Below are 15706 nucleotides of genomic sequence, written 5' to 3'. Positions count from 1 at the left end.
AATATATGTATATTTAATAAAGGGGACTTTATTAAATATTAACTTATATGATAACAAGTTCCTTTAAGAGGTTGTCTGTAAGCTTGAGGAGCAAAGAGAGCCAGTTCAAGTCTCAAAACTGAAGAACTTGGAATCCAATATTCGAGGGCAGGAAGCATCCAGCATGGGAAAAAGATATAGGCTGGGAGGCTAGGCCAGTCTCACCTTTCCACATTTTTCTGCCTGCTTTATGTTCGCTGGAAGCTGATTAGCTGGGGCTCACCAGATTAAAGGTGGGTCTGCCTTCCCCAGCCCACTTACCCAAATGTTAATCTTTGGCAACACCCTCACAGACACACCCAGGATCAATACTTCACATCCTTCAATCCAATCAAGTTCACACTCAGTATTAACCATCATAAGTCCATCCTTTGTCAACTTGAACCCATACACATCTCCTGAGATCATACATAATCTTCAAATAAAGATAATAATAAGGTCATAATTATGCCTAACACAGTACAATTATCCTTTGTACAACCAGAAATCCACCAATCCCCAACCCAAATACTATTACATAAAGTTAGCAATACTTAAATACTGATGTGAAGTCAATAAACCTTATGTCACATGATAAATGAAAAAGAAATAAAATGAAGATTTTTTTTTTTAGTACAAATGTATACAGGCACAAATATGTTTTTAACAAAAGAGGAAGGAAATCCTTCTGACAGTTACAGGCTCCCGTTATGCAGCTGGTCACATGGTTGTAGCTGATATTGATGACGACCTTCTTCGACCACCCAATCTGTGTTCCCTTTGCCTTCAGCAAGCACCTCAGCAGGTCATGTTTTTTGTTTGTTTGTTTGTTTTTTGGTTTTGTTTTTAGTGGAGTGACCCAAATCTTCATTCCTGAGGGGTCCAGAACATTTGTTGTCCTGCCTGGATTGGGCTGTTGTAATTTCCCATTGACCTTAATCACAGGGCATGGTAATACTAAGAGACTCCCTAATGGATCTCCTGTATTCCATGCATACTCTTCCTTACCTCCATTGTGGACTGATTTCATCTTGATAGTCTGGTTCAATCAACCCCAGCCCACACTGTAGCTCCCTTCTTAGCCTGCTGACTTAAAGGTAAGTGGAGCCCAAATTATTCAGGTGGCAATCTTAACTTCCAGTTTAATGGAATCATCGTTGTGTCTCCTGATGTCTCCTGGATTATCTTCCTGTCCATCCAGCCAAACCACTGGCTTCAGCCCACGAATCAGTATATAATGCTGGTGTCAGCGTTCCTCCTTCTGGAACTAAGACCTCTAGACCAGCAAAGCATAATGTCATGGGAAGAGGAAGCAAACATTTTGCTAGTTGATCACTAGAGGTGATGGTGAGTTATGCCACTTCCACTTCCACTCCTTGATTCCTGCACCCATGAATCCTGGTAATGGAAGAAACAGTACCATATATTGGATGCTGATTCAGAGCATACACAAACTTTGGAGAAGTTTGCTCCAGCCCTGCAAAGTATTGTCACCTAGTTGACACTGTAATTATGACTTCAAAAGGCCATTCCACTGTTCTGTCAAACCAGCTGTTTTGGGATGATAGGGAACATGGTAAGACCAATGAATTCCTTGAGCCTGAGCCCACTGATGCACTTCTTTAGCCTTGGTCAAGGCAATGCTGTATATAATACTGTGATGGTGGATAAGGCATTCTGTGAGTCCACAGATTGTAGTCTTGGCAGAAGCATTGTGTGCAGGATAGGCAAACCCACATCTGGAGTAAATGTCTATTCCAGTGAGGACAAATCTCTGCCCTTTCCATGATGGAAGTCGTCCAATGTAATCAATCGGCCACCAGGCTGATCACCCCGAGGAATGGTGCCATATCGAAGGCTCAGAGTTGGTCTCTGCTGCAACAAATTGGGAACTCAGCAGTGGCCATAGCCAGGTCAGCCTTGGTGAGTGAAAGTCCATGTTGCTGAGCCCATGTGTAACCTCTATACCTACTACCATGGCCACTTCGTTTATGGGTCCATTGCACCATGACAGGGGTGGCTGGGAAAGAGACTGAGTGATGTCCACAGAGTGAGTCATCCTATCCACTTGATTATTAAAATCCTCCCTTGCTGAGGTCACCCATTGGTGAGCACTCACGTGGAATACAAATACCTTCACAGTTTTTGATCACTCAGAGAAGCCCATCCACATACCTCTTCCCCAAATCAGTATATAATCACACACCTGGCCATTTCTCCTTCCATGCAAGGTGCACAGCCAGGTGCACTGCTCAAAGTTCTGCCCATTGGGAAGATTTACCTTCACCACTGTCCTTCAGAGATGTCCTAGAAAGAGTCTGTAGTGCTGCAGCTGTCTACTTTTCGGTGGTGCCTGCATATTGTGCAGAACTATCTGTGAACCAGGCCCGAGTCTTCTTCTCGGTCAACTGATCATACAGAACTCCCCATAAGGCCGTTAGTGCAGGCTGGGGGAGAGAAGGAGGGTGGCATGAGTGGAGACCATGGGCATTTGAGCCATTTCCTCATGTAACTTACTTGTGCCTTCATGACCTGCTCGAGCCTAATCACATATATACCACTTCCATTGGATAATGGAATGCTGCTGTACGTGACCCACTTTATGGCTAGATGAGTCAGAAAGCACCCAGTTCATGATAAGCAGTTCAGGTCGCATGGTGACTTGATGACCCATAGTCAAACGTTCAGGAATGTGTTGCCTCCAAAATCCAAATAGGTTCACTAAGCATTGTGCCTCTTTCTTGGTTGTAGGAGAGGCCAAATGCAGCAACTTATTCTTCACCTTAGAAAGAATATCTTGACAGGCTTCACACCACTGAAACCCTAGAAATTTTACTGAAGTAGAAGGTCCCTGATTTTAGTCAGATTTATTTCCCATCCTCTGGCACATAAATGTCTCACCAACAAGTCCAGTGTATTTGCTACTTCTTGTTCACTGGATTCAATCAGCATAATGTCATCAATGTTAATAGTCTGGTGTGATATCTTGTGGAAGCAAAAAGTGATCAAGTTCTCTCCAAATAAGTTTATGACACAAAGCCAGAGAGTTGATATACTCCTAAGGTAGGAGAGTAAAGGTACATTGCTGGCCTTGCCAGCTAAAGGAAAATTACTTCTGGTGGGCTTTATGAACAGGAATGGAGAAAAAGGCATTTGCCAAGTCAATGGCTGCCTACCAGGTACCAGGAGATGTGTTAATTTGTTCAAGCAATGAAACCACATGTGGTACAGCAGCTGCAATTGGAGTCATCACTTGGTTAAGCTTATAATAATCCACCATCGCTCTCCAAGATCCATCTGTCTTCTGCACAGACCAAATGGGAGAGTTGAAGGTGGATGTGGTGGGAATCACCACCTCTGTGTTTCCCAAGTCTTTCATGGTGGCACTAATCTCCACCGTCCCTCCAGGGATGCGATATTGTTTTAGATTTAATGTTTTCCTAAGTAGAGGCAGCTCTAGTTGCATCCATTTGGCGTTTCCCACTGTAATAACCCTCACCCTAACAGTCAGGGGGGCAATGTGGAAGTTCTGCCAGCTAAGTATGTCTATGCCAATTATGCATTCTAGCGCTGGGGGAACGACCACAGGATGAGTCCAGGGACCCACCGGATGCACTGTAAGTCAGACCTAAGCTGAAATTCCATAGATTACCTGACTTCCATAAGGCCCTATTTTAACTGGAGAACCACAGTGAGATTTTGGGTACCCTGGAATCAATGTCAGCTCAGAGGCAGTGTCCAAGAGTCCCCGAAATGTCTGATCATTTCCCTTTTCCTAATGCACAGTTACTCTGATAAAAGGCCGGAGGTCTCTTTGGGGAAGGAAGGGAGAAAGATTCACTGTATAAATCGTCAGTAATGAAGTGGGGTCCTTCCTCAAGGGGATCTGGCCTCCCTTTCATTTAAGAGGTTCTGGGTCCGTAAACTGGCTAGAGTCTGGAAATTGAGGGGCTTGATTCTGTTTTATAATTCAAATTTGTCTTTTGTCTTTTCAGTTTCCATGACTGTTCATGTTTATTATTATTCAATATGAAATTAAGAATTATATAGTCTATTTCAAATATTGATATTTGGTGTTGTATTGATACTCTGTTAAGGGTTTTAATGAACTTAGGAAGAAACAGCACATTTCTGATATTGAGATTTCTACAAGGTAAACCTTTGCATCTGTTCGTATTTCTATTTGTGTAATTCAGACCTGCTTAAAAATTTTTCTAATATAGATCTTTCACATTCTTAGGCATTATCTTTGCTGTATTGCTCTTTTAAATGAGGTTTTTTTCTTCTATTACAGCCCATGATGTTTCTTAACATGTGTTTCAACACAATTATTTATTTTGACAGCTATGAATATAGCATTGGGTTATTTGAAATTCAATAAAATTGTATCAGTTCTTCTTCATTTGAACTTTGAACTTTTGTTAATCCAAATATTTCCTATCTCTTTTTTTTCCAATGGCTTTCTTAATCTTCAACTTTTAATGCATGATTTTTATATTTATCTTGTTTTAATTTTGTCTGATATTTCGTCAACAATGTTAGCCTTTCTGGATTATTGACTCAGAATATTGGCTTCTCCTTCCAGAACTTTATCTAAAATTTTCATTAGCCACCAATGTCAACATCCAAGACAAGAAAAATGTAAAACGTCCCTAGCGACCAGGACAGTGCTTGTGACGGAGTCTTATGCTGTTCCACTAGACACCTCTCTCCAGGGCTCCAGCTGTTGTCTATCTATTGTCCATCCACCCAACTTTCCATTTACCTACCATGGTCTGAATGTTGGTGTCCCCCAAAAATTCATACGAACCGAACCCCCACCATGATAGTGTTAATAGGTGGAGTCTATGAGATGATGAGGTTATGAAGGTAGAGCCCTCACAAATGGGATTAGTGGCCTGAGGGAGTTTGTTTGCCTCTCTTACCCTGTGAGATGCAACTAGAAAATACCACCAGAGAGTAAGCCCTCACCAGACAGAGAACATGCTGGGGCCTTGATCTTGATTTTTATGGACTCAAAAGCTGCAGTCCTAGTACTTAACCTCAAGTGCTGCCAAGTAGCTGGATTATAGAATTAAGTCTTTTAGAATATCTGTCTGAGTGATATCTGAAATGATCCTTACAAAAGACTTTGTAGCTTGAGACTCTGAATATCCATGTAATCACACTGAAGCCTCCCTTCATATCTTCCATGGGGACCTACACCTAGCTTTCTAATTTATATTCCAGTTTGTTGAAAGAACTGGAAGAGAGACTTGTGATTTAAAAAAAATGCTTGAGTAACGGGTTGAAAAATGCCTATCCATTTCAGTATTTTCTGTACTGGCTTGGTAACGTGCCTCAAAGCAGACAGACACTGGCTTGGGCAATGCTATCATTGTTCTCTGTATTTGATCTGTCCAGAAGAATGGGTCTGTTAGACACTGATGCCAGCTCCCCCTGGACAGTGGGATCAGAGCTATCATTGGCTAGGCTCTCCCAGGCCAGGATGACCATGGCTGGGCTCACTCTCCCTTCCTGCTTTCATCAGCATGGCCCTCCTCACATGCCTTTCAGCAGCGGCTTCCTGGTCCCCAACACCTATCCTAGGACTGCACACAACACAAAAGCCGATTGTTCTGGACTACAAGTTGCAGAACCCACTTCTTCTTTGTGAAAACTGGAAGAACATGTATTCAAATCCAGTCTTCTTGGTATCTCTTCTTCTCTAAGCTGTCTCAAAGGTTGTCTTAGGGTTTCCATGATCACAGTGTTTTCTGAGACATCCCCGAATCCTACTGACAGCCCCAGTGCTTCTTCCAACCAACAAAGGCCTCCTCCAGCCCATTTCTGAGGCTTGGACCCTCCTTTCACTTTGGTCATTTCTATCCTTCCAATCTGATGAATAATCTTCTTGACAGAAGGCAAGTAAGGAAATAAGGGGTTTACCATCACCTGGGGTCAATGAGCCCATTCCTATGAATTTCTCATCTTGCTAAAAGCCTAAGTCAGGGGATCCTTTGTGTATAGAATTAACTTTCCTGAGGCTCTTCACCTAGGTCTGCACCGGTATGTTGAAGCCTCTGGGTTATTTTCTCCTCATCCCCAGTCTACTGGTTGGAGAGCCCCCCATGGACTTGATTAAAATATATTTTCAGCAAAACTTTGAAGGTGAAGCTGCTGATTTTAGCTGATTTGGTCTTTGAAAATGACCACCGTATCATCTATTCCTCATTGTTGAGCTGGTTTGCCTCACTAGACTTATTTTCTGCAAAGACATGTTTTACATCATTTCGTTTTTTAAATAAATGTGTTAACATGCAAATCTATAATGGACCTCTCAATTTTGAATTCTAATTCTAAGAAAGATGACAGACAAATAGACAAAAACAGACAGACCAACAGAAGACAGAAAACTGGCTCATCACTTGGATGAAATAAGGGCTTTATTCCTTTAATAACTCTTACATGATGCTATGGTCTGAAGATTGATGTCACTCCAGAATTCCTATGTTGAATACTAACCCCAGGGTGACGGTGTGAGGAAGTGGAGCCTTTTAGGATGTGGTTAGGTCATGAGGTTGGAGCCTGCATGGATGGGATTAGTGCCTGTATTAGTCCATTCTCATGCTGCTGATAAAAACATACCCAAGGCCGGGTAATTTGTAAAGGAAAGAGGTTTAATTGACTCACAATTCCACATGACTGGGGAGGCCTCACAATCATGGCAGAAGACAAAGGAGGAGGTAAGTCACATCTTACATGGCAGCAGGGAAGAGAGCTTGTGCAGGGGAAACCCCTTTATGAAACCATCAGCTCTCATGAGATTTTTCACTATCACAAGAAAGACCTGCCCCCATGATTCAATTACCTCCCACTGGGTCTCTCCCATGACATGTGGGAATTATGGGAGTTACAATTCAAGATGAGATTTGGATGGAGACACAGCCAAACCATATCAGTACCCCTTGTAAAAGAGGCCCAACAGGGACCATTCTCTCCTCCCACCATGTAAGGAAGCAGCAGAAGCTGCTGTTTTATGAACCAGGAAGTGGGGCTCTCACCAGATCCCAAGGCTTCTAGCTCTTTAATGTTGGGCTTTCCAGCCTCAGAATTACGAGAAAGGCATTTCTGTTGTTTATAAGCCTCCCGGTCTAGGATATCTTGCGAGAGCAGCGTAAGTGGACTCATACCCAATAGCTCAGCTTGGTTGTCTTTCAAGGTACTCTATTTCAGGAGGGGTTATTTCTCAGATGGTCCCTTGTTGGAGTGCCCTGGAAGTTTTTATTATTTATTTATTTGACTTTTATTTTAAGTTCAGCGGTACATGTGCAGGTTTGTTATATCAGTAAACTTTTGTCATGGAGGTTTGTTTTACAGATTATTTCATCACCCGGGTATTAAGCTTAGTATACATTAGTTTTTCCTGATCCTCTCCCTTCTCCCACCCTCCACCTTCCAATAGCCCTCAGTGTGTGTTTTTCCCACATGTGTCCATGTGTTCTCATCATTTAGCTCCCACTTATAAGTGAGAACATGTGGTATTTGTTTTCTATCACTACATTAGGTTGCTCAGGATAATGGCCTCCACCTCCATCCATGTTCCTGCAAAGAACATGATCTCATTCTTTTTAATGGGTGCATAGTATTCCATGATGTATAAGTATCACGTTTTCTTTATCCAGTCTACCATGGATGGGTATTTAGGTTGATTCCGTGTCTTTGCTATTGTGAATAGTGCTGCAATAAATGTACACATGCGTATGTCCTTAGGATAGAATGATCTACATTCCTTTGGTTACATACCCAGTAATGGAGTTGCTGGGTCAAACGGTATTTCTGTTTTTAGGTCCTTGAGGAATTGCTGCACTGTCTTCCACAATGGTTGAACTATTTACACTATCACCAACAGTGACTGTATAAGGGTTCCTCCTGGAGGTTTTTGTACCTCATGAAAATCTACAGTAATACTTGGGATGATTGAGATCATCCCAAATGATGGTGATCATATATTTCTTTGGCAGATGAGATTTTGGAAAGAGTATATATGGAAGTCAAGGACCTGAAAGTTTATTCCCTTAAAGCTGTTTGTATCAGCTACTATGTCCATGGGAAATCTTCATGGAGCCACTGGCCTGCTGAGTCAAGGGAGGAGATGTTAGGCTGCCCTCACAGGAGGCCTCCAAGTCTCTCCCAGTGGTTTCTTTTGGGGAGCGGGGGTGCTCTTGGAAGCCTCTTTATCTCAGTTGTTGTAGGAGAAGAGGAAACACCACAGCACCCCCAGCTAGGTTTGTGTCCTGACCCCATCCTATCACCCCATTGCTCTTGCTTGCATTTCCGAGTCTCTGTGGGCCTCTGGTTCCCCTGTCTCTAGTCTTCCAGTGTCGTGAGGAGTTAGTGTGGTGGTGGGAACACCTGCACTGGCAGATCTCACCTTTTTATAAAGCAGAAAGGGAGAGCTTCTCACTCCAGTTGCATGTCTTTTTGGTTTTAGTATTCTTACCTTCGTTTTCTTTAAAAGGGGCTCCTAGTCACCAATTCTAGAAAGAGGGGAAAAGGCCAGTCAGTAACTTTTATGTTGCTTCTATGGTGTTCTTAGATTAAGCGCCACACAAGAGGCATCTCCTTAGGAATGTTGTGTTTCTCCAGAGGAATTATGTTTGTATGTATTTTAAAATCTGATGGACAAGCACTGACATCAGTTCTCTTTCATCACATCGTACAAGACGCACAGCCAGTGTGTGATGTCTGCAGCAACAACACAGGTCCTCACCCCAGACTGGCACAGAAGACCCACATCCTCCAGGCTTACCGTGCTTCCATGCCTTTGTCTTTTCCTCTACCTCATTTTCTTCACTGACATTTTAAATTATATATTAATTTTGCACTGCATGCATTTTTATAGCAGCCTTAAATCTATAATGAAAAAGGAGGGACTATCTTTTGGGTCTCCAAATTCCTTTGCACTGCTTCTCTCCTAATACAAACTCTTAGAAGAATAATTGTCATCTAATTTGCATCAGTTTTGAAATGTTTTGTAGGATTGAAGAGTTAGCTATTTTTAACTTCTCATGATGTATGGATCTTCAAGTTTGATGGTCTGTGTTAGTTAGCTACTGCTGTGTAACAAATTGCCACAAGTTAGTGAATTAAAACAACAGCCATTTATTATCTCATGGCTTCTGTAGGTTAAGAATCTGGCCATAGCTCAAGTGGGTTCTCTACTCAGAGTCTCACAAGGCTGGAATCACTATGTCAGCTGGGGTTGCAGCCTTGTCTGAGGCTCCAGGCCTCCCCCAAGTTCACTGGCTATTGGCAGAATGGAGTTTCTACTAGCTATAGACCTCTACTACAGGAGGTCATCCACAGTTTCTTGCCTGGTGGGCCTCTCACAGTGTGACCACCTACTTCAGCAGTTGATGAGAGGAAGCCATCCCTAGCCCTGACTGCTGGCCAGCTGTAGTCTCATGTAGCACAGCTTAATCACAACAGTGACTTCCAGTCGTCTCTGCCACGTTCCGTGGGTTAGGATTGCATCACAGTCATGGCCCACACTCAGGGGAGTCAGGAGAGGGGATTACCCAGGAGTGTGAGCACCAGAAGGTGTGATGATAGAGCATCCCCCTGGGGGCTGTGTATCTACATCATAAACGTTCACCTGTACTCTTTTTTTTTTTTGACAGTGTCATTCTGTTGCTTAGGCTGGAGTGCAGCAGCACAACCTCAGCTCACTGCAAACTGTGCCTCCCAGATTCAAGCGATTCTCATGCCTCAGTCTCCCAAGTAGCTGGGATTACAAGGGTGTGCCACAATGCCTGGCTAATTATTTGGTCTTTTTAGTAGAGGCAGGTTTTTGCCATGTCGGCCAGGTTGGTCTCCAAGTTTTGGCCTCAAGTGATCTGCCTGTCTTGGCCTCCCAAAATGCTAGGATTACAGGCGTGAGCCACCTCGTCTAGCTTTGCCTATACTTTTGACCACACAGGAATTAATAATGCAAAAATGATTATACAATTCAGTTTCTTCATTTCCATTTGGTGTTGACGGTGTAGTCATTTAAATGTGATGCATAGTTTTATCAACTTTGTCTCTCTTTGATTGTAATCTTATGGTGAATAGGAAATAGGTCTAGCTGGTTCTCATGCAACCAACGACACAGCACATGTCGATGATTATTCATCCTTAACAACACTGATGAGAACTTGCCGCTTTAGAGAGATGTTCAGAAAGGTTCAATGACCGAGGGTTAACTTTCAAAATCTTTAAAATTTCTTCTCCATTCAAAGCACGTTAGTTTAGAATTAAATTATATGGCTGAAAGAGGACAATGAGTTTGCATTTTAGTTGTAACTACAGAAAAAGGAGAAGGAGGAAGACCAAGGGCAGGTAGAAGAAGATGAGGAGGAGCGTGAGGAGGAAGAGAAAGAGAAAGAGAGGCAGGATGAAGCGTGGGGAGAAGAAGGAAGAGGAGGAGGAGCAGGAGGTGAACTGAGATGAAGAGTTCAGTTGTGGACGTATAGACGGCAAGACTCTTGTGGCTTCTCTGTGCATACAGTAAGCCAACAGTTGAACAGACAAGGTTATAGATCTTGGAAAAGTTTAAACTAGAAATAGAAATGTGAATGTCACCTACATATAAATGACAGTAAATTGCAAGTAGTTTTGTTCATAAGCAATGAATGATCGCCTGTGAAACGCGTAAGCAATGTGAAAAACAGTCTGCCGTGGTGAGATCTCTCTAGAAAACCCCAAAGGTAAATGGATCAGCAGAGACAGATCCGGAAAGCACCAGGAAAAGAGCAATCAGGGAGGGAGGGAGAGAAAAAGCAGGCACGAGCCTCAAGGAGATGAAAGGAAATTCATTTCTCAAGTTCAAGTTCAAGGGAAATTCCAAGTACCCCGGATTGAAGGAGCAGATATGACTAGACAGATAAGAACTGAAAACCATCCCTGGGATTTGAAAATAACGAGATCATTGGCAACTTTTGTGGCAGGAGTTCCAAGGAAAGGTGGGGTGTGCTCCAGGTTGCAAGGTTTGAAGAGTAAATGACTAGGGAGCAAGTGGAAACAAAGTGTAGACTCGGTTTTAATACACTTGGCCAATAAAAGAAGGAAAGAGACAGCAACAGCCACGGAGCAGACATAGAATCATAGAATTTTCTTTTGTTTAGTTAGGATGAGAGCCAGTTTATAAACTGGGGGACAGGAGTAAGAAAAAAAGAGGAAATTAGTGATAGAGGAGAGATACAGGGTAACTGATGAAAAAATATATCTGAAGACACAGAAGGCTGAAAAGATTGTTCTTGAATGAGAGAAGGGTCTGGATTTCTGAGACTGACGGGGAGCGAGGGAGGAAGGGGCTACCTCACGTTGTATTGCGGCAGGTGGGAATTTGCAATGGCTGACACAGATTACCCATTTCCTTGCCAATCAAGAAGGTAAATAAAGAGAACAGTGGGGAGCTTGCCATGTGAGTGAAAGTTTTCCGCAATCACTTGGGGTAGGCAGGGAAGTGACCCAACATGAGGAAAGGGATTGTTAAATGTGGCCTAGGGGCAGGCTGACATTGCAGGCCAGCAGTAATTCCTAACTTCATCCTCTGTTTTCTGAGTTTTCTCCAGGAGGCCAAAGCATCCAAGTTAGGGGAGGCAGATTATTGGACTCACCCTGAACTAGGGTTCTGCTGCACCTGAGCATCAGAGGGATGGACCAAGAGGGAGTTGAGGGCCCCAAGGTTGCAGAGAAACAAGAGAAAGCTGAACGATCAGGTGGGGAAGTCTCGGTGAACTCAGCGGGTGTGTGTAGCGTAAGTGAGGGCATGACTTTGGAGGGGTCTTGCCATTTAGTATTTCAGAGTGAGAACAGCTCTTGGAGGATGGCATCTATGATGTGGTGATGTGTATCCAACTTGTGACCTCCACCAGGAAGCCTTCCTTGATGCTCAGGTGAGACATAAATAGCTTTCTCTCATTCCTCTGAGCATGCACATCACTCTGTTCTTTTCTTAAGCTTGACTGTAGGCACCAAGTGTGGTAGATTACAAAAATGGCCCCAATTCTCCCCACTCCCTGTGTCCAAGTCTTTTCCCAATTCACTTTGCAGTTTTCTCCTCCTCTGACTCTCAGTCAGCCATGTGACTTCTCTTGACCAGTGGGACGTCAGCCACCATCATGTAAGCAGAGGCTTGAAAAGCCTTGGGTGGTTAGGACGGCCCTTGTCCTGGCTGCTGCGTCTGTGTCTGAGCTGGTCTTCTGGAGGAGTAAAGATGCGTGGAGCAGAGCTGTCGTCCAGCGGAGGCCATCCTGGGTGAGCCAACCCCCAGCTGACCACGCAGGAAACACACAGGTGTGCTCAGCCCAGATCACAGAACCCCATGGAAATGTGAGCTAAAAAAAATGTATTTTGCATTTTGCTGAGTTTTGTGGTTGCTTGCTACTCAGTGTTATTAATGATACACTAGGTTAACTCTCAATATATCAAAGACTCATTCAGGGCAGGGCTATGAGCTCAAATAAAGTGACAATCATGGAAAATAAATGAAGAATTCCATGTGAGGTCTCAGAGAGGGGCCACGTACGTGGCTTGCTCTAAAGCCTGGGAAGCCTAGTCAAGGCCGTGTTACATAGTCTGGAATCACAGTTTACAAGTTAGTGAAGTAAGTTAGTCCTTGTTTGCTACCAAACTAGCGAATACAGGATTTAATAAAGCAAATTTGGATACGGAATCACCCAGACTGGAAGGTGGAAGCTGTCTGGTTGAAGTGAAGTCAATACTTGATTTTGGTGCAAGAATTCCAAGTGTGTAGCGGTAAATCTCAATTTGATGAAAGGTCTATTTTTTCATGAAACTAAGAGAATAATGTATAGAAAGAGAGTCAGATATTAGAAACACAACAGCATGCTTCATGTTACAGATGCACATGTATTTCTGTTCATCATTACAGAAGTATTTTTGTGTTTGCCAAATTTGCTCCATGCTTCTCTGTTTAAAAGGCTAGAGAAAGGTGGTTTTAATAAAGTTTTCTAATGTAACAGAACAAGCAGTAATAACATCCTGTTTGGAATCTTTGGGAAAAAAAAGATTTCCTTTTGAAATGTTTTTTCAAGAATTATTTTCAACTAACTAGAAGAGGAAAATCAGTGTCAGGGAACTAAAAGGGGCTCCATGGTCATCTATGGTCATGTCTTCCATGTTGTTGATTGATGGTATTATTAGGGGCTCAGAATTACTCTATAATCAAATGAAATGGCCAGAAAGCTAAAAGCAAAGGGGAGCCTTTGAATGTAGTCACAAAGAGAAGGCAGTTTCCCATTTCTTTCATCAATTAAAGTAGCTAATGCGTCCATGTGAAATCCATAGTCAGGTCTGTAGTTTGCGGGATAGCATGGACACTTTATAAGGAGGTACATGGCTCATTCTTGTATGGGAACAAGTAATCCTTTAAGTGAAAGCAGTTACATAACGGGAAAGAAATTTAATGCTGATCTCTTTGCTCTCACAAATGCAATCCTGGCAACCTGTCAGCTATGACCTAAGAAACACATCATAACACTCTAGTCACATTTGGCTGTGCGTCATCCGAGGAATTCATCTGTACCTGTATTTCGATACTAGCCAAGGGAGTTGAAGCAGCTGAATTTCATTTTTCATTTGCTTTATGAATGCTGTTGGTTTTCATTCACACTGGTGCTGGAGGTGCTGTAATAGGACCTGTTTCATAGGCCTACTTTCCTAGGAAAACACTGTGTTTCAGACAACTGGCCATTCCTATAAAGGAATTAAGGCTTAAACAGTACTCCTTAGTGTCAGACACATGCCCTGGAATGAGGTAACAACAACAGGGCTGTGTGTGTGAATTACAGGAGAGAGGCACAAAAGAGGAGAGAAGCCTGGTGTCCTCAACTGACTCAATTGAGAGCAGTCCTTCTTTTACAGGCAGAGGCTGACAACTCCAGATGGTAATCATGCACTTGTTTAGTAGCTGGTGGAATTGTGACCAAGTAGGACAGGCCCCAGGGGCACATCTCAGTAGGTGCCCCATCTTCCAGCCTGGGGTCTGTGCAGCTACTTCCATGCTACAGCTTCCTCCCAGAGCTACTTGCTGGGCTCACAGGCTCTCCCTACTTTCTCTTCCACCAACACTTTGCCCTTCCCCAACACAGTTAATGAAGTCATAACAAAACCTATCACTTACTGAGCATCTAATGAATTCTTTCCACAATTGTTCTAGGTCATCCTTATTACTCCCATTTTAGAGATGAGATGAGTCAGGCTTAGAGAGGTGACCCTTTGCCCAAATTACCCAGCTAGTATGTACACATTCCAGGTCTGCCTAAGTCCAAAGTCCATGTGATGTTGAAATGGTTAATTTCACATGTCAGCTTCACCCAAGCCAAGATGTGGCTACGATGATATTTGGTAGATGTGCTTAATATCTATGATCAGTAGACTTTGAGTAAAGTAGGTGACCCTCCATAATGCTGGTGAGCCTCAGTCAATGTCAAAAACCCTGACAGCAAAGACTGAGATTTCCTGAAAAAGAAGGAATTCTGCCTCAAGACCGAGAAATAGAAATCCTACTTAAGTTTCCATTCTGCCATCCTGTGGAATTTGGACTCGAGACTGCAAGATCAACTCTTACCTGAATCTCCAGCTTATGGGTCCACTCTACAGATTTCAGACTTACCAGCCCTGACAATTGCACAAGACAGTTCCTTAAAATCTGTCTCTCTCATATATATATATGTGTATATATATATATGTATGTATACACACACACACACACACATTGCCTATTGGCTCTGTTTCTCTGGAGAATGCTTGCTAATACACACATTCATCATGCCTTATTTCTCACACGTAGCACACCCAGTTTTTGAACATGTTGCCTATAGCATGAGAAACTGTCAGGGTATAGGCCACATGGAACCTCGAAGAAGCACAAGTGTGGATTTCATGCCAGCACTGCATCTTGTTAGTGCTGTTAGCCCTGTAAGAGTTAAACAATAGCTCTAGGCCTGATAACTGGTATGTCCCTTCCATCCTTGGGACCCCAGTGACCATCCTCTAGTCTCATTAATTCACCTCTTAACATAGCTAGGCCTGGGCTCACTCTCTTCACTTGAATCCCTGCAAGATCAGACCTCTTTTCCAGGTGATGCCTTGGTTCTCGGCCATTATATTGGTTCTTCAGAGAAACAGAATAAATAGGAGATGATAGATTTAGATATGAAGGCATTAGATCTAGATATGTAGAGATGTAGGTGAATAGATAGATACAGATGTATAGACAGAGAGGAAGACAGGCAGATCAATTGAGATGGAGATTTATTTTAAGGAATTGGCTCGTTTGGTTGTGGGGGCTGGCAAATCCAATATCCTTAAGGCAGAGAGCAGACTGCAAACTCAGGCAGGAGTTCATGTTGCAGCCTTGAGGCAGAATTCCTTTTCTCTGAAAATCAGTTTTCACTCTTAAGGCCTTCAACTGATGGGATGAGGCCCACTCACATTATAGAGGGTGATCTTCTTTACTTAAAGTAGGATGACTATAGGTGTTAACCACATCTACAAAATACCTCTACGGCAACACCTAGATTCATTTTGATTAAATAACTGGGCACCTGAGCCTGACATGTTGACACATAAGACTACACATCATAGCTGTGCACTTCAGGAGAACACGACTGTGTGTAAACCCTTATCCGTAGCCCAC

This window comes from Rhinopithecus bieti, unplaced genomic scaffold, assembly GCF_001698545.2.
Source record: "Rhinopithecus bieti isolate Rb0 unplaced genomic scaffold, ASM169854v2 scaffold_3734, whole genome shotgun sequence".
NCBI lineage: Eukaryota > Metazoa > Chordata > Mammalia > Primates > Cercopithecidae > Rhinopithecus > Rhinopithecus bieti.
Note: the sequence above shows the minus strand (reverse complement) of the source record.